Source organism: Elephas maximus, chromosome 15 (genome assembly GCF_024166365.1).
Source record: "Elephas maximus indicus isolate mEleMax1 chromosome 15, mEleMax1 primary haplotype, whole genome shotgun sequence".
Taxonomy (NCBI): domain Eukaryota; kingdom Metazoa; phylum Chordata; class Mammalia; order Proboscidea; family Elephantidae; genus Elephas; species Elephas maximus.
In genome coordinates, this window is record NC_064833.1 from 26,700,478 (window position 1) to 26,717,474 (window position 16,997).

The window sequence follows — 16,997 nt, forward strand, 5'->3', positions numbered from 1 at the left end:
CTTGATCTTAAATTCCAGCGTGAACATCTGTCTCCAAGACATGTCTTTTCTACCTAAAGCCATGGCTGGAAGTGGGAGCGGGTCAGAGAGGGGAGCCATGACACAGAGGAGAGTTTCTCTCTAACCCCTCCCAGCTTCTCTGAAGTTCCACAGGCAAAAAAAAAAATCCCTAACAACTCTCTAAATACTATTTCCACTCAGTTTGAGAGAACTCTTCTACGCGCTGGAGATGAGCAAAGGTGAAGCGTTCCAGTCCTGTCACAGGGAAGCCGGGCAACTCAGTTGAAGGATTTTCAAAGACAGACTTTCACTTGTTCTTCTCAGCCGCTCTCAATAATGATCACTGATAATAGCAACTAATATTCTCTGAGCATTTAGAAGTAGCCAGTTACTTGTACCATACCGTTTCTACCTGGCGTATGGGGAGAAGGTGGGAGTTAAGAGAGACCTGTTGGTTTCCCACGCTCATATTGGCAAACTAGATTCAATAATCTTTCGTTTTTTAAAGTATTAGATAATAAAGTAACAACACTGTTCAATATAGTAACTTTCAACTTTTTTAAGTGACCACTTTATTCAGGTATACAAGGAACAAGAGTATGTAAATCCCTTCTAAAAGAAGGAATCCAGTCACACTAATGTTCACTGTAACGCTGCTGCCACCTGATAAAAGATGAAAAATGCTCTTAAAGGAATATTAATAAAAATATTTGAGGTTTCTAGCTTATCTTAATTCTACAAGCAGTTCCTGACTTCTAAATCCATAATGGAAATGTTACTTTCACTTTGGTTTTCCTCCATCAGAGGAAAAGCTTTATTTTCAAATATCCCCAAATGTAAGCCATACTTGTTATAGGTGAACCTTTATCCATCACGAAAGAGTACACATACCCGCCCCTCCAAAAAAAAAAAAGATAGAAATGAGTCTTCTGCTTCTTATAGGTGTGTATGTTCTGGACTACAGTCATTTCTCTTGTGGAACTTGTTTGTTGGTGTTAGGTAAACAGATTGCTTGGAAGTGAAGGCTGGCAAAACATCTTTTAGTTCATGTCTGCTTCCACAAAAGATGCCTGTCTAACATATCCTTAACAATTGGCAGAAAATGAGACTCCATGTCCTTCCTTAGAAATACAATTTATAGGTCCTTTTTTTTTTTTTTTAATCAGCAAGGTTTATTAAGACGCGTACCTAAAGAAAGCCCTTACAAAAATCCCAGTCTGTTCTCAATTAGCTGTTTTGAATGGAAACAATAAAGTAGCTTACCTTTGTTCTGTTCAGGTACCTGAATGTTATTAACTGTCAACTACTAGTTTCTCTAGGCTATGTAGCCAACCTCCTTTTTTGCTCATTTTGCTATTTGCATTTACTTAGAAAACGCAGAAAGGAATAAAATATTTTTATATAATAATAATATATATAGTACTGAATTTTATATATACATCATATATAATAGTGAATTATACATACATATTTTTTTTATATACATATGATACTGACAGAATTGTGGTGGAAATAGTATATAGTACTGAATTCAAAAAGAAAAAATACTTAGTATATTTATTGGTAGAAATCATAGACTGTGTCTGAGTTTATAGGATTCATTTAGTCAGCAAACATGTACTGAGTGCTATGTACCAGGTACTTTGCAAGTTTCTAGGTATAAAAAGTTATGAGACATAGACTTGGCAGATGCCTAGCAAATAATCACACTTTTTTTTTTTTAACCCATTGCTGTCAAGTCAATTCTGACTATGGTGATCCCTTGCGTGTTTGGTAAATGCTGTGACAGAGATTTGTATAATGTTCTATGAGACATAAGGAAAATTGAAAATATTTTTACAAAGTAAGTTGGATTTGAAGGAGCCTGCTTGGCGCAAGTGGTTTGCAATTGGCTGCTAACCTAAAGGTTAGTGGTTTGAATCCACCCAACTCCTCCGTGGAAGAAAGTCCCAGTGAACTGCTTCTGTAAAGATTTCAGCCAAGAAAACCCTATGGGAAACCCTACCCTGTAACACATGAGGTCGTCGTGAGCCAGGGGCCGACTGGGTGGCAGCTAACAACAGCAGCAAAGGCTATTTCAATCAGTTTTTACAAATGGAGTGGTAACTCTTCAAATGGATTTCATGTGCAAAGGTACAGAATTCTGAAACAGGATAGTTAATGACAAAGTAGTTCAATGAGGCTGTATCATAAGGGCATGTGGGTAAAAATTTTAGGAGTTGGAATGAAAAGATTATATTGAAGCCTAGAGTTGAGAATTATATGACTCTCGAAGCACTTAGTTTTATCTTGTTGGTTCAATAATGAATGTATTCAGTCAAAAAATTATTTTAACTGCTAAACTCTGGGGACACAGCAGTGAATCAGACAAAATCCCTGTTATTAAAGAGTTTACATTATATTGGTAGGAGACAGTAACAAGCCAAGTTGAGAATTAGCATAATAGTAACAATAAACTTATAATATATAATGACATTATATTAGGCATTATCAGTGTTAAAAAAAAAAAAAAGGCAACTAAAATACCATAAGGGGAAAGAAAGTTACATGGAATGAAACAGTGGTTAGGGAAGCTTCTCAAAGAGGGTAACGTTTGAAAGGGATCTATTTGAAGGGAGGCAGTGAGCATTGTAAAGAGGATCCCAGGCATAGGCAAGAGCTAGTTCAAAGACATTGAGGAAGAATTTCTTAAATGATAAGAGATCACCGTTGAAATTCACATAGGATAAACTATGAAGGCCATGGCACTATCCAGCATCTCCAGAAAACCCGATCATTGACAAGAAGATGAGTAAAAATAAAATCTTTTTTATCAGGGGGAAAAAAAAACTTAACAACATTAAAATTCTTTTACACTGTTAACCCAAAACTCTTAATTTATATTATCATGTCCCCTTACCTAGAATAGAAACTCTGGAATGTGAGCATTTTTGGAAAAATCAACTTAAATGTTGAACATTTGTCTACATTTTTAGATCTAAGCTTCCTTAAACTTATTAATTATGGAAAGATCATCTTATGAATGGTCACGTAAATATTATTAATTGATAAAGGTGAATGTTTTCCATTTTGACTTTGGACAACTACCCTTTCATTGAAATTATTCATAAGAATCCTTGCAACAGGAACTTTGATAGCATCAATAATGGCAACTCAGAGACCCAATAGCTTCTTTGGTTTCACACATAAAAAAAAAATAAAAATCTTCCCCCACTCTAAGCATTCATTACTAAGTCTAGATACTAAAATATAGACTATTATTCAGAAAAAGATTTGGGGTTTTGAAGGGTTATTTCTGACAGCAACTTAGAGTTCGCTTCTGTGCTCTAATTTGGATTTAGATTCAATTTATGTTTGGACCAAGCCCCTCTGGATATATGACAGAGACAAGCAGATTGACTAAAGGGACATTAAGGGGGCAAGATGGGCTACCTAAGGAAAAAACCTAAGAAAGCATCTTTAAATTCCCAGGCTCACCATGGATTTCCATCGCCAGAAGAGTTTTACTTCCTGCCTTCTCAGAACTTTCACAAAAAAGGGCCTTTCCTTCCCCTACCCTGAGAGCTTCTTTGTTTTGAAATTCATCTGCAAGAAACAATATTTAACATGTTAAATGTCCTCAAATTTGTGCTCCTTTTGATTTTGTGACTAGCCTTCTTTTCTGTCACAAGGTATTTGCCCACGAATTTCTGTTCAGAACTAAAGCTTTAGACAAAGACTTGACAGATTTCTTTCCACAGCAGCACCCTATCCTAAATAAAACAAGTGATGGTTTCCCATATGTTTTATGAAGCTGTACACAAGCTGTTTAATGACAGTGTGTCTTAGTAGGAGAACTTGAAACTGAAGATACAGAAAAAAAAAAGTTTTCCTTTTCTAGAGTAAAGCAATCCCCCAGAATTCCCATGGCCTCCTCATACACTAAAAGCAGGGAAAGATGTTTCCTGATTCCTTGTTCTATCACAGGAAGATAAAGAAAAGGAGTCTAACCTGATGTGTTAGAAACCAATTCGTAACAAGTGAGCAAGGCAGCCGCAGTGGCATGTCAACTCTTGTGTATCAATGTCTCACGTAAACTTATTTTTAGTTTAGCCAAATTTTTTCCTCCTGTACCCTGGCACCAAGGGCAAGCTATAAATCTAGTCTGGGCACCTTAATCCTGTATAACGCTTCAAGCACTTTATCAATAGGATGTAGCCAAACCTGTATTTATGCTTTATGAGTTGGTTAAGTTTACCATGTCATAAGAGAGTTATAGCAACTGATAGTTTAAAGAATTTGCTTTGGAAATAACAGAAGTTTGAAGAACCCAAGTTCTCACTGACAACAGAAGAGGACAAATGGGCTATAAGTCAATGAGAGGCTATTTGCTCTGCCCTGTACTTTTTGCTACCCATGGTACGCTGCCCATGGTCTTTAAGCTTGAAAGTGAGATGCCTGCCTGTATTTAAGGTAGATGCAAGAGTGACTCTGCTCCTCGGAGAATTTTTTGAATTAGTCTGTAAAGAATTTGAATTAGATTAAAAGAAGAAAACAAGTTTCTCCGTCTTTGCCCAACATTCAGCTAATTCAAAAGAAACAAATGTGGAGTTCATGTGGCCAAATAGAAATTAGCTGGTTTTTTTTTTGAATAATAGGGACAAAGATTTTTAGAGCAGCATTGCCAGTATGGCAGCCACTAGCCACATGTAGCTATTACGTGTATGAAATGCGGTTAGTACAAATTGGTATTTGCTCTAAGTATAAAATACCCACTGGATTCAAATACATCATACAAAAAAAAAAAAAAAGAGAGAGCTATCTCACTGATGATTTTACATTGGTGGCCTGTTTAAATGATTTTTTTTTTTTTTTAAGTATTCCAAAGCCCCAAATCCGTTGCGGTCGAGCTGATTCTGACTCATATTGACCATATAGGACATAGTAGAACTGCCCCATAGGGTTTCAAACGAGTGGCTGGTGGGTTTGAACTGCTGACCTTTTGGTTAGCAGCTGAGCTCTTAACCACTGTGCCACCAGGGCTCCTTTGATATATTAGGTTAGGTAAAAATATATTACTAAAATTAATTTTATCTCAGACTTTCTACCTTTTTAATGCAGTTACTGGGAAATTAAAATTTCATATGTGGTTTTGCATTTGTGTTTTGTATTACATTACTATTGGGCAGCATTGGTTTAGAGAGTTAGCTTGCCAACTTCACACAACTTTGAAGAGGTAATTAGAACATTAATAATAGAAGTTAACATTCATAAAGCACTACTAAAGGTCCAGTCTTCTACGAGGCACTTTGATCCTATCAAGATTTCTATGGATAATATATCATTATTTGTACTTTTCAGATGGCAAAGCTGAGGCTTTCCGAGTTTTACGTAACTTTGTGCAAGGTGACAAGCTAGTATATGGCTACAACCTAGATTAAAACAAAAGGAAATTTGAGTATATCAAATTTCTATTAATTGTTTTAGGTCAAGCTTTTATAGTTATATTGATTTTTGTGTGTGTGTTTATTGGAGTATGTGTCTTTTGTAATCTATTTTTACATTGTAGACAGTAAAATTTACTCTTTTTTGTGTACAGTTGACACAGTCATTTAACCATATTCACAAACAAATATCACTCCGTGAAATTCTTTTGAACTGACTGTTTATAGCCAACGTCTTCCTCCATTCCTATCTATTCTCTGCCCCTACAGCTTTGCCTTTTCCAAAAGGCTTTATAATTGAAATAAGCCAGTATGTAGCCTTTTGAGTCTGTCTTCTTTTATTTAGCATTTGTATTGCTGAATAGTATTCTATCATAAGTATGTAGCACAATTAGCTTATCCATTCACCAGTTGAAGGATATTAGAGTTATCTCTAATTCTTGATGATTATGAAAAAAACTGTTACAAGTATTTGTGTACAGATTTTTGTGGGAGCATACATTTTCATTCATAAGGATAAGGGAGATAATCCTTGGGAGAATGAATGATTGCTGGATACCATAAAAAAAAAAAAAAAAACCATAGCAAGTATAAGTCTAACAATATAAAAGTAAAAACCCAAACTGTTCTCCAAACTGGCTGTGCAATTTTTCATTTATGAAAAAAAAAATTTTTTTTTTCTTATCAGTAATGTGTGAAAGTTACAGTTACTCTTCTTCACACTCTTCTTCATAAGCACTTGGAATTGTAGAGTGTTTTATTATTGTTGTTTTGTTTTTTGTTTTTATGTGTAATGGTATCTCATTGTGGTTCTACTTTGTAATTCCTTAATGGGTAATGATGTTGAGCACCTTTCTATGGGCTTATGTGCTATTCATATATGCTCTTCGATAAAATGCCCTTTTAAATTTTTTCAGTTGGGCTGCTGTTTTTTACTATTAAATTTTAAGAGTTATTTACATATTCTTTGTATAAGTCCTCTATCAGATATATGATTTGCAAATATTTTTTCTCAGTTTGTGGCTTGTCTTTTCATTCCCTTCAGAATGTTTTTATCCAAGCAAATACATATATATATAAAGTTCACACAATCAATTTTTTTCTATTATGATCATGCTTTTGGTGTTATATCCAAAATTTATTTGCCTAAACTAGGTTGAATAAAAAAATAGTTCCTGCTAAAAGTCTTATAGTGTTACATTTTACTTTTTAACTGTTCTTTTTTTTTTTTTTTGGCATATGGATTTTCAATTGTTCAGTACCATTTGTTGAAAGACTATTTTTTTTTTAATTGTACCATTGTGAGAAAAAAAATTGACCATATTTCTGTGACCTATCGTTGTACGCTATATTCTGTTCCATTGATCTATGTGTGTGTCCTTTGCCAATACCATTCTGTCTTGACTATTGCAGCTTTTTAGTAAATTTTGATATCAGATAGTATGAGACATCTAACTTTTTTCCTGATTTTTGAAAATTATTTTACCTGTTATAGTTCTTTGCTTTTACATATCAGTTTTTTAAATACTTTGTCAAGATCTACAAAAAAGTCCATTCACACTTTGGTTGGGATTGCATTAAATATGTACATAAATTTGAGGAGAGTGACATTTTAAGAATATTGAGTTTTCGAATTCAAGAAAGAGATACATCTCTACATTTATGTTTACATTTTAAAACTTTTTTTTTTTTACTCTGGTAAAACATATATAGCAAAACTTGTCATTTTAACTATTTTAAAGTCTACAGTGGAGTTAACTATATTGGCAATGTTGTGCAACCTTCACCACTCTCAGCTTCCAAAAAGAAGATCTCAAATCAATAGCCTAACTCTACAACTACACCAAAAAACCAAACCCGTTGCTATTGAGTCGATTCCGACTCATAGCGACCCTATAGGACAGAGTTGAACTACCTCATACAGTTTCCAAGGAACAGCTGGTGGATTCCAGCTGCTGACCTTTTAGCAATTGTAACTCTTAACCCCTGCATCATACAGATCCTGCATATTTTTTTTAGGTGGGTATCTAAATAGTTTACTTTTTTGATGCTATTCTAAAAGGCACTGTTTTCAATTTTTTATTTCCAATTGTTCATTGCTAACATCTGGAAATAAAATTGATGTTGTATATCAGCCTTGTTTACTAAGATCTTACTAAACTTATTTATTAGTTCCAAAGCCTTTTGTATATTCTTTGAGATTTTCTATATAAAAGAGCATTTCATCTCCAAATAAATAAAGTTCTATTTCTGCCCTTTAACCTCATGTGTTGTTTTTCTTCTTCTTGCCTTTTTTTCACTAGCAAAACTTCTGCAAAAGACCTCTTTAAAGTGTTAAAAAGCAAAGATGTCACCTTGAGGACTAAGGTGCATCTGACCCAAGCCATGGTGTTTTTAATCATCTCATATGCATGCAAAAGCTGGACAACAAATAAGGAAGAGCAGAGAACTGAAGCCTTTTAACTACAGAGTTGGTGAAGAATATTAAATATACCACGGATATCGTACTTGGTAAAGTAAAGGTTCAGAAAAAGAGAGGAAGATCCTCAATAAGATGGATTGATACAGTGACTGCAATGATGGGCTTAGGCACAACCATAATTGTGAGGATGGCACAGGAGCAGGCAGTGTTTCCTTCTGTTGTACATAGGATCGCTAGGAGTTGGAACCAACTCTATGGCACCTAACAACAACAAAACTTCCAGTATGATGTAGAATGTTGTTGTTGTTAGGTCCAGTCGAGTCAATCCCGACTCATAGCAACCCTATGCACAACAGAACGAAACACTGCCTGGTCCTGCACCATGTTCACAATCGTTGTTATGCCTGGACCCATTGTTGCAGCTACTGTGTCAATCCATCTCATTGAGGTCTTCCTCTTTTTTGCTGACCCTATACTTGACCAAGCATGATGTCCTTCTCCAGGGAGAAGGACGTCCCTCCTGACAACATGTCCAAAGTATGTAAGATGCAGTCTCGCCATCCTTGCTTCTAAGGAGCATTCTGATTGTACTTCTTCTGACACAGATTTGTTAGTTCTTTTGGCAGTCCATGGTATATTCAACATCCTCTGCTAACATCACAATTCAAAGGCATCAACTCTTCTTCAGTCTTCCTTATTCATTGTCCAGCTTTCACATGCATATGATGCAATCGAAAATGCCATGGCTTGGATCAGACACAGCTTAGTTTTCAATGTGACATCTTTGCTTTTCAATGCTTTAAAGAGGTTCTTTGCAGCAGATTTGCCCAACGCAACATGTCTTTTGATTTCTCGACTGCTGCTTCCATGGGTGTTGATGACCCAAACAAAATGAAATCCTTGACAACCTCAACCTTTTCTCATTTATCATGATGTTGCTTACTGGTCCAGTTGTGAGGATTTTTGTCTTCTTTATGTTGACGTATAATCCATACCGAAGGCCACAGTCTTCGATCTTCATCCTTAAGTGTTTCAAGTCCTCTTCACTTTCAGCAAGCAAGGCTGTGTCATCTGCATAACACAGGTTGTTAATGAGTCTTCTTCCAATCCTGATGCCCGTTCTTCTTCATATAGTCCAGCGTCTCAGATTATTTGCTCAGCATACAGACTGAATACACCAAAAAAAAAAAAAAACCCGTTGCCGTCTAGTCAACCCCGACTCATAGCTACCCTGTAGGTATGGTGAAAGGATACAAACCTGACACACATCCTTACTGACTTTAAACCACACAGTATCCCCTTGTTCTGTCAGAACAACTGCTTCTTGATCTATGTACAGGTTCCTCATGAGCACAATTAAGTGTTCTGGAATTCCCATTCTTCACAATGTTATCATAATTTGTTATGATCCATGTGTAGAATAGGAGTGGGCATTCTTCCCTGTTCCTGATCTTAGGGGAAAAGAAGTTCCTTTTATATTTTTACTGTGCAGAAAGTTTTTAGCAAGAATGGATGTTGAATTTTTCAAATTTTTTTTCTGCATATATTGATATAATCGTGTGTTTTTTCTTCTTTAATCCTTTAACGAGGTGCATTATTGATTGATTTTGAAATGTTGAACCAGCACTGAACACCTGGGATAAATCCTATTTTGTCATGATGTATTTTCCTTTTATATATTGCTGGGTTTGATTTGGTAATGCATTGTTGAGGATTTCTGCATCAGACTTAATGAGGACTATTAGTCTATTGTTTTCTTGTAATTTCTTTGTCTGGCTATGGTGTCAAGGTAATGCTGACTTCAAAAACTTCGTTAAGTATTCTTTTCTATTTTCTGAAAGATACATTCTACAGTGAGTGTTGTTAGTTTTTTTTCTTTTAATGTTTGTTAGAAAATATTTTATCAAATCTGACAGCCTGTTAATTGGCATTTTCAGGCCATTCGTGTTTGTTATAATTCATATGGTTGAATATAAGCCTACTATTTTAAGTATTTGTTGTCTGTTTGTCACCTATAATTTTTATATCTTGTTCCTCTTTTCCTACCTTTCTTAAATTAATGAATAGTTTTTAATGTTTCATTTAATTTTATATATTTGCTATTTTACCATATCTCTGTTTTATTTTTCTAGTAGTTGGTTAAATAATTACAATACACATTCCTAAAAATTTTACAGTTCACTTAGATTTAATATTTTACGACTTAACTTTAAAAGTAGAAGACTTATAACCGTGTAAAACCTTTATCTTTGCCCCTTTATGTTAAAGTTGTCATATACATTTTATCTACGTACAATTAAAACACCATCAATGTTATAATTTTCTTTCAACAATAATGCATTTCTTAAAAAAATTAAGTGGAGGAAGATAATCTATTATATTTACCCAGGTATTTACCATTCTTGTGGCTTTTCCTTCATTGTCCAAGTTCTGAGTTTTCCACTTGTGTCATTTCTTTTAGCTTGACAGACTTCTGTAACCTTTTTTTTAGAGCAGATTTGCTCGTGATACATTTTTAGTTTTCCTTAAACTGAGAACGTCTACATATCACCTTTATTCCTGAAGAATATTTTGACTTAGTATAGAAATCTCGGTTTACTGTTTTTGGTCCCCTCCATCCATTCAGCTCTTTAAACATGCTCTTTTGGCCTCCATGGTTTCTGATGAAAAACCTAGCACCAACAGTGTTTTCCTTTTCAATTCATGTCTTTATTAAGACTCAAGGATAGAGAAGGAAAAATGATGGACTGGGAAAGTAGAGTACGATTTCCTGGCAGCATTGATAGCTTCATGATTATGAATTGAAAGTGAGCCAGTCAACCAATTTAACTACACAGGTGCCGGGGTAGAAATGAGAGAGTTGGATTTAACCAATGCTGTGGGACAAAGGCATTCCCTAAAGAATTGTTAATGTCCTCGACAATAACAGAGAATAGAGGGAAACCATAAAAAGTACTTTTTTGCATCTTCTGCTTGTTTAATACTGAGATTATTTTAAAGATTTATGAATACTAAGGTAGTATTTAGCTCCCTTTCAGTTGAAGTACATCTACCTAAACCACACTGTTTATCCATTTGCTCCATAAATATCTACTAAGTGTATAAGATTATATGTTCCAAGTACTGTACTATTGGGAATATAGTGGTGAACCAAAACAGACATTGTCTCCATCCACTTTAGCTTACAGACAAGTGGCTGATTATTTAGAGATCAAATACTCACCTCTTAGGTATGGAAGAGAGAGCTTCAGGAAAAAAGTATGTAGGGGAAGGGAGAACTTGAGAAAAAATGCCTGGTATAATGGTGTATTTGAAATATAGTTAAATATGTGATCATGGAATACAGTTGTAGAAAATAATAAAAGTAATTACATGCTATTGGTAAAGTCAATAAGTATGCAAAAAAAGGCATAGAAACAATGTACCTACTTGGCTCTGAAACAAATGACACATATGTGATCATGAACATGTAAGTACTGATTATTGATTTAACTAAAATATTTCTGAAGGTATAATAGGCAGAATGAGAAGAAAGGTAGAAGTTGGTATAAAAGAGCTAAAACCCTCGTCTAAGAAAAAAAAGTCGAAAAAACCCACGGCCATCAAGTCAATTCCAAATCATAGTGACCCTATCGGACAGAGTAGAAACAGTCCCATAGAGTTTCCAAGGAACACCTGGTGGATTTGAACTGCCGACCTCTTGGTTAGCAGCTGTAACACTTAACCACTACTCCACCAGGGTTTCCTCTAAGAAAAAAGGATGTTAAAAAATAATATCAAAATTGATAAATTAAGAAATGTTAAACATTATTTAGAAATACGGAGGATGTAGATTCTAGAAAAACATGTTTAAAGGATTAAATGTTTTATTGAGTCTTTGTGATAGGACTAGATGGAGACAGGATATTATTTTTCATAATAAGCTTTTAGGAACCAATTGATTTTTTAAACATGTGCACGTATTACTTTTATTAAAATTAAAATAATATGAAACTTATTTAGGCCTCTTGTATGCTTATCTCTTTAAAGCAGCATTCGATCCATAAACTTAGGAGTGTTGAACAGATGTACAAGGCACAACTTATAAGCTCTGTACAAAATATCCCAAGTAATATTTGCCTTCTTCTATACCCTGTGCTCCCTATCAGTTGTCTTTATAATAAAAACAGAAGCAAGATTGTAAGACTCCAATGACTTTCATATCTGTCAAGTGTTTAGCAATTATAAATTAATATTAGAAGAATAAATAATCTGCAGAAGATCAGAAATATTAGAAGTGATCCAACTATACACATGTCTCAATACTAGAGAAGAGGCTGAGAAGAAAAATGGAGCCTTAGCTAGTTCTGTGATTCTTCCTACGGGAATTGTAGATCTCCTCATATTCCGCAGGGAAATATTTTTGTAATACAGGTAACAGCTCCACTGCCCCTCACTATAAATTTGGTAATAACTCATGGTACTGACTAAATGTCCAAAATTATAGAAAAAAATACATTTATACATAAGCAGATTTGAAAGATATCCTACATTTTCCAATTTAACCAAAGCCAGGAGACTGCTTCTTATTTCAAAGGCTGTTAGAATTATGTACTAAGAAATAAATAACCCTGGGTACAGAAAAAAGAGATATCTAAATACAGACAGTCACCTAGTGTCATTTATTGAAGAGGAAATTTAAACAAAAGGTGAAGCAGTTTAATTTCAGAATTAGGGAATGCTCAGACTTTGAAATTTGATAGGTCTACATTCAAATCCAGCTCCAGGTGAGCATGTTACTTGAATTCATTTAGGCTCAGTTTTCTTATCTGGAAAAAAGGGAACAAAATAGCAAGACGACAGTTTTGTGACAATTACGTGAATCCGTATCTAAATCATATGGTCACTAAAAATAGATTTGTTGTTAGATGTCATTGAGTTGACTCCAACTCATGGTGACCTTATGTGTAACAGAATGAAACACTGCCTGCTCCTACACCACCTTCAAAATTTTGGTATGTTTGACTCCATCGTTTTGGCTGTTGTGTCAGTCCATCTCATCGAGGCTTTCCCTCATTTTCGCTGACCCTCTACTTCACTAACCGTAATGCCCTTTTCCAGTGACTGATCTTTTCTGATGATATTTCCAAAGTAAGCAAGCTAAAGCCTCACTATTTTCTTTCAAAGAATATTTTGGTTATGTTTTTTCTATGATGTGTTTTTTCTTCTGGAAGTCCATGGTATATTAAATATTCTTCACCAACACCACAGTTTGGATACATTAATTCTTCTTATAAAACACAGATAAAATCCATTGGTGTCCAGTCAGTTCTGACTCATAGCGACCCTATAGGACTGAGTAGGACTGCCCCATAGGGTTTCCAAGGCTGTAAATCTTTAGGAAAGTAGACTGCCACATCTTCCTCCCATGAAAGAAGCATGCAGATATTTATGGAATAAACAAATCAACAGTATGATTTAGGTAGATATACTTCTACCTTGTCAAAACACAGACAATCGTCCATAAGTTTTGATTTTTTTCTTTTCCTTGTAGTCAACATTAACTCTGCATCACACTGTTGCATGCACAGTGCAATTTTTAGTAATAATCATAGCTGTCATCACTGAACATCCAATTTGTAGTGAGTGCTTTATAAGGGTCACTTCTCCTTAGAAAACCCTTTGAGATTACCACCCATTTGACACAAGGATCATAGGTTCACTGAGGAAAAAAAAAATAATAACTTGCTCTGGGTCACACAGTTTATGTGTACCAAAAGTGAAATTTGAACTCAGAAATGTATAAATCCAAAGCCCAGGCACTTTATATTATTACATTGCCAAGAATGTTGCATTTTCATCAGTAGATCAGAATGATTAAATAAGAGCACTGCATTCAAAACAGGTAGAAATCAAACCCACTGCTGTCCAGTTGATTCTGACTGATATTAACGTTAAAACAGCAAGGCTTTCTTTCAGGGACAATTTTATTTATTTATTTGTTTGTTTGTTTATTCTCATACATAATGGCAAGTATCTGTATTTGCTAAATTCTTGATTTCTTCTGTATTTAAACTCTTGCGTGTGAAATATCCCCCTCTTGTACTTTGTCAAACCTTCTGGACATTACTCCAATTCTTTTACTTCTCTAATTACCACTAACCCAAGGTTGTGTGTCTCATATTTGAAGGAACATTGGAAGTAACAGAGTGGCAGCACACATCTTAAATTAATATTAGACAGCTGATTCTCAAAGATTTTTGGTCCATTCCTGCCACGGGGAAATTTGCATGCATTATCTGTTTACATTAGGTGCCCTCGTGGCACAGTGGTTAAGCACTTGGCTGCTAACCAAAAGGTCAGTGGTTCATGGTTCAAACTCAGAACTCACCAGGCACTCCATGAGAGAAAAGACCTCGCGATCTGCTCCCTTCAATAAGATAGGGAATTCTATAGGGCAGTTCTACCCTGTGTTATAGGATCAGTATGAGTCAAAAGGAAAATTGGAAGTTGTCAAACTGAAATAGCATAAAGATAGATATCCTCGGCATTAGTGAGCTGAAATGGACTGGTATTGGCCATTTTGAATCCAACAATCATATGGTCTACTATGCCTGGGTGTCATGGATTGAATTGTGTCCCCCCAAAATATTTGTATCTATTTGGCTAGGCTACAATTTCCTGTATTGTGTGATTGCCAGTATTTTGTAATCTGATGTGATTTTCCTATGTGTTATAAATCCTCTCTCTATGATGTTAATGAGATAGGATTAGTGTCAGTTATGTTAATGAGTCAAAACTCAGTCTACAAGACTAAGTTGTGTATTAACCCAATCTCTCTCTTTTTTTATTTTACTTAAATGAAGGTTTACAAAACAAATTAGTTTTTCATTAAACAGTACACGTTTTGTTTTATTACCTTGGTTAACAACCCCACGACATGTGAACACACCCCGTTCTCAACCATTGGTTTCCTATTACCATCTCTCCTATCCCCTCCTGCCTTCTAGTCCTTGCCCCTAGGCTGTTGTTCCCCTTTAGTCCCATTTTGTTTTACAGACCTGTCTAATCTTTGGCTGAAAGGTGAACCTTGGGAATGACTTCATTACTGAGCCATACTCTCGGGGTTTCTGCAGTCTTTGTCAGGCCAGTAAGTCTGGTCTTTTGTTTTTGTAAGTAAGAATTTTGTTTTACATTTTTCTTTAGCTCTGTCTGAGATCCTCTATTGTGATCCCTGTCAGAGCAGTGAGTGGTGGTAGCCAGGCACCATCTAGCTGGACTCAGTTTGGTGGAGGCCAAGGTAGATGTGGTCCATTAGTCCTTTGGACTAACATTTCCCTTGTATGTTTAGTTTTCTTCATTCTTCCTTGCTCCTGAAGGGGTGAGACCAGTGGAATATCTTAGATGGCTGCTCACAAAGTCAATATCTTTTGAGATATAAAAAAGAGAAGTGAGCAGAGAGACATGGGGACCTTATACCACTAAGAAAGTACAGCCATGAGTGCACATCCTTTGGACCTGAGGTCCCTGAGCTGAGAAGCTCCTATTCTGGGGGAGGATTGATGCTAAGGACCTTCCTTCACAGCTGACAGAGAGAGAAAGCTTTCCCCTGAAGCTGACACCCTGAATCCAAACTTCTAGCCTACTAGACTGTGAGAGAATAAACTTCTGTTTGTTAAAGCCATCCACTTCTAGTATTTCTGTTATAGCAGCACTTTATAATCAAGACATGGGGAATGACAAATTAAAGAGGAATGGTGTCACATTCATAGTCAAGAAGAATATTTCGAGATCTATCTTAAGTACAATGCTGTCAGTGATAAGATAGTATCCATACACCTACAAGGAATATCAGTTAATAAGACTATTATTCAAATTTACATACCAACCATTAAAGCCAAAGATGAAGAAACTGAAGATTCTTACCAACTTCTGCGGTCTGAAATTGATCAAACATACAATCAAGTTGCATTCATAATTACTGGTGATTGGAATGAAAAAGTTGGAAACAAAGAAGGATCATTAATTGGAAATCATGGCCTTGGAGATAGAAATGATATTGAAGATCTCATGATAGAATTTTGCAGGACCAACAACTTATTCATTCCAAATACCCTTTTTCAATAGCATAAATGATGCTTATACACGTGGATCTTGGTGGATGGAATACACAGGAATCAAATCTACTACCTCTGTGGAAAAAGATGATGGAATAGTTCAATATCATCAGTCAGAACAAGCCCTGTGGAACAGACCATCAATTGCTCATGTGCAAGTTCAAGTTGAAGCTGAAGAAAATTAGAACAAGTCCATGAGAGGCAAAATACAGCCTTAAGCATGTTCCACCTGAATCGAGAGACCATCTCAAGAACAGATTTGATGATTTGAACACTAATGACTGAAGACCAAACAAGTTGTAAGATGATGATGAGGAAAGCAAAAGGTCATTAAAAAAACAGGAAAGAAAGAAAAGACCAAAATAGATGTCATAAGAGACTCTGACACTTGCTCTTGAATGCAGAGTAGTGAATGGAAGAAAGAATGAAGTAATATTGCTGAACAGAAGATTTAAAAGGACAGTTCAAGAAGATAAAGCAAAATATTAAAATGAAATGGGCAAAAACATGGAGTTAGAAGACCAAAAAGAAAAAATACTTTTGGCATTTATGAAGCTGAAAAAACTGAAGAAAAGACTCAAGCCTCGAGTTGCAATTTTGTAGGACTCTAAGGGCTACTGTGAGTCTGATCAGACTCGAAGGCACCTAAAAACAACAACTAACATGGGCAAAATATTGACTGATGAAGAAAGCATAAAAAGCAGGTGGAAGGAATACAAGTCACTATACCAAAAAGTATTGGTCAATATTCAACCATTTCAGGAAGTAGCATTTGATCAAGAACTGATGGTACTAAAGCAAGATTTCCAAGCTGCACTGAAGACATTGGTGAAAAATAAGGTTCCAAAAAGTTGATGGAATACCAATTGAGATGTTTCAACAAATGGATGCAACACTGGAAGCACTCAATTGTCTGTGCTCAGAAATTATTTGGCCAACCAGCTAGCAGAGATCCATATTAGTGCCCATTCCAAAGAAAGGTGAGCCAACAAAATGCAGAAATTATTGAACAATATCATTAATATCACACACAAGTAAAATTGTGCTAAAGATAAT